The following is a 3,293-nucleotide window of genomic DNA, read 5'->3' on the forward strand; positions in this document are numbered from 1 at the left end:
GTGTCGTAAATTAACAGTTGATGAATTACACTTTTCTGAGGATAGAACATTGAAGTGGAGATCGCTAAACTGCAAGCTAACCGCTGTTTTCAGAAAGCAAGCGCGTTTATCCACAGTGGAGAGAGAGCGCCCGTGCACATGGTTGCCAGATTGACAAAGATAAGTAGCACACTTAGCAGATATTTCCGTATTGCGCAAGTGTAAAGCTCTGTTTTGGGGATTACGTCTCTTTATATCAGGCAACCCAGTTGTGTCCCTCTGCGGCCAGATTAAACCTTGTTGTAGCCTATATATGCTCTATTCATTCTTTTTTAGAAACCTCGCACTTTTCTACTCCATTTTCTCTCTCTCTCTCTCTGTGTGTCGTAAATGAACACTTGATGAATTACACTTTTCTGAGAGTAGAATATTGAAGTGGAGATCGCTAAACTGCAAGCTAAGCGCTGTTTTCAGAAAGCAAGCGTGTTTATCCACAGTGGAGAGAGAGCGCGAGCATATGGTTGCCAGGTTGACAATGATAAGTAGCACATTTAGCAGATATTTCCGTATTGCGCAAGTGTAAAGCTGTGTTTTGTGGATTACGTCTCTTTATATCAGGCAACCCCAGTTGTGTTCCTCTGCGGCCAGATTAAACCTTGTTGTAGCCTATATATGCTCTATTCATTATTTTTTAGAAACCTCGCACTTTTCTACTCAATTTTAAACGTTGTAAAATTTTAAACAAATTAAGCGTGGTCCACTGCTGCACACGTGCCACAATATCGATACAGGGCCAGCTGTATCGATGCTCGTATCGTCAAATCTCTGTGACGATACATCGTCGTATCAATATTTTGCGCACAGCACTACTAGCATGCCTCTTAAAACCACATTTGTGAATGGACTGAAACCTGAGATGTCTAAAACAACATTTATGCAGATTGTTGAATGGTCAGCAAAGATTGAAAGAACACAGGAAGTTAATCTCAGAGCTTTGCAATCCAAAACCTTGTCATACAACAACAGGACAATTGGGTATGAAGAAAGTGAATATCAGAGACACTTAGAAACAAAATCTCTGGGGAGAAACAAAAAAAAGGGAAGATGCAGACATTACAATAAGGAAAGACACTGGGTTCGTGATTGCAAGCTGAGTTTGAGACATCAAAGTGATTGAGGACAACATGTTGAAAAGTTTTCAGCAGTTGACAGCCAAACAAAAACTCTGCTAAAAGCTGTTGAGCCGCAGGGAAACTGAAGAACCTCTCTCTGCAGAACCAACTAGTGACATCACATCCAGCAACTGATGTACTCCTCGTGTATGCAAAAACAGCACATGAAGACACCACCCCAAAGGTAAAAGCATACACAGAAGTCTCAACAGCTAAAGCCAAAGATGATGTAATAATAATAGACAGTGCTGCTAAACAAGCCGTAAAAGAGAGAGGTGCAGGTAAAGCGGCATTAAGACAACTTAAGCAAGACAGACAGCTGGAAAGTAAACAAATGCAAAATGAAGAGCACAATTAAGAAGCATCATCACTGGTGGAAAATGGAGATGAACTGCATGATGACAACCAATGCAGTGAGGAAAACCACAATGAAACTACAAGGAGACTATGCCCTTTTAAACATTTAACAGGCCGTCCCATGTCCGATGAAAATCTGACATCTGACAGCCTTGTCCAAACTGATGAAAGACTCAGTCTGGCAGTATGAGAATCCAGGTGGGAAAGCCAACTTCAGGATCTCTTGGTAGCTGATAGAGCAGTTAAGGTGCAAGGAAAATAAAAGTAGATTGACGTGAGCCAGTGGGATTTGAAAAATCTGCTTAGAGATTAGGGATAGATGGCAGTAGTGTTTTTCAGAGTCCAGATATGGCGGGACTAGGGTTTTTAGGCTCTAGCTTGTCACCTGTGGACGAAGACATGAACATTCCACCACTGATAAAAACAGTAGTGCCCTGCCAACATTAAATAGGGACAGTTTTATTGGCCGCTAGGCATGATTTGTTTAAAATCTTTTCCTTGGAAAGATATTTTCCCTTTTCTCTTGTGTGTAATTGCAGGTGTTCCGGCGTTACATTGGATGAGCAAAGACATCCAGCACTTGGACTGTACTGCACTGGCCACCTAGATGAACATGCCTGAACATCCACAGAACACAACAACTAGGGCTGTGCAAATAATCGAATGCGATTTTCATGCGCATCTCGTCAGTAAAGCTTCTGTTTTAGGTTCTGTGATTAGTAGTAAATCTCCAGCACGTGCTTTCAGATGGAGCGGCATTTACTACACAGAGCCGTAGTTCACTGACAAGCTACGCAATATCGTGTTCATTATCGGCAATGAATCACCTGCGATTATGAACGCAATACTGTGTAGCTTGTCAGTGAACTACGGCTCTGTGTAGTAAATGCCGCTCCATCTGAAAACATGTGCTGGAGATTTACTACTAATCAGAGAACCGGCTTTACTGACGAGATGCGCATGAAAATCGTATTTGATTATTTGCACAGCCCTAACAACAACATCCGCCACTTCCACAAGATCGCAACGTCAAAATAATAAAGGACTCAAGCTTTATTTTCGGAATTTTCTGTAAAGCTGCTTTGCAACGATTTATATCATGAAAAGCGCTATACAAATAAACTTGAATTGAACTGAATTGAATCAAGCATTCAAGAGGACGCAAACTTCACCGTGAACTCTTATGCTGCCATCTTAAGTAATGAAGCCTGTATTCAGCATGTTGTATACATGATTACTAAAAAGTAAGTTTTGTGATCCAAAATGATCAAAGGGGTGATTGAAAGATTATGTGTACTTCAATTCAGATGCATTTACATTGTGACTGTGCCTCAGATGCAATCAATTGAAATTCTGTTTACAAAAGCGTGACTCGTATGGCCCATATAATTAGCCCATTAGGTAAGCATCAGGTCAATGTATCAAGGGCTCTCCATGGGAGAGGTCCTATCAGGCCATCATGAGGTTACACTCTCATTGGCTTTCCATGGGGTGTTAAGCCTGTGTTATACTTTCCGCATGAGCAATCCGGACGCGTACACGGAAAGCGCGGATGCGGACTACTTGTATTTATACTACCGAAAGCATACGCTGATGGTCCGCTCTGCGGATGTGTTCCATACATCCGCAGTAGATCGGCTTGAACAGTAAACAAACATGTGAACAAACAATTGGCCCAGTTATTGCACATCTGGCTGTCTTTATATTGTTTTATCGACGGATTGTACAGGTTCGAGTAGCAACGGGCTTCTTCACACAGCCTGCGCATGCGCAGTTGGTGCTTTT

General features: G+C 41.8%; 1 protein-coding gene and 1 pseudogene across 4 annotated transcripts in view; one reads left to right on the plus strand and one right to left on the minus strand.

Annotated features, from left to right (window-relative positions):
- Nucleotides 1-1,237, plus strand: part of LOC107740901 (uncharacterized) — a 4,747-nt pseudogene extending 3,510 nt beyond the window's left edge.
- cd151l (CD151 antigen, like) overlaps nucleotides 1-3,293 on the minus strand; it is a 43,981-nt gene that overhangs the window by 31,789 nt on the left and 8,899 nt on the right. The window lies entirely within an intron of this gene.

Source organism: Sinocyclocheilus rhinocerous, unplaced genomic scaffold, assembly GCF_001515625.1.
Source record: "Sinocyclocheilus rhinocerous isolate Xijiao unplaced genomic scaffold, SAMN03320098_v1.1 scaffold3144, whole genome shotgun sequence".
In the NCBI taxonomy this organism is placed as follows: Eukaryota; Metazoa; Chordata; class Actinopteri; order Cypriniformes; family Cyprinidae; genus Sinocyclocheilus; species Sinocyclocheilus rhinocerous.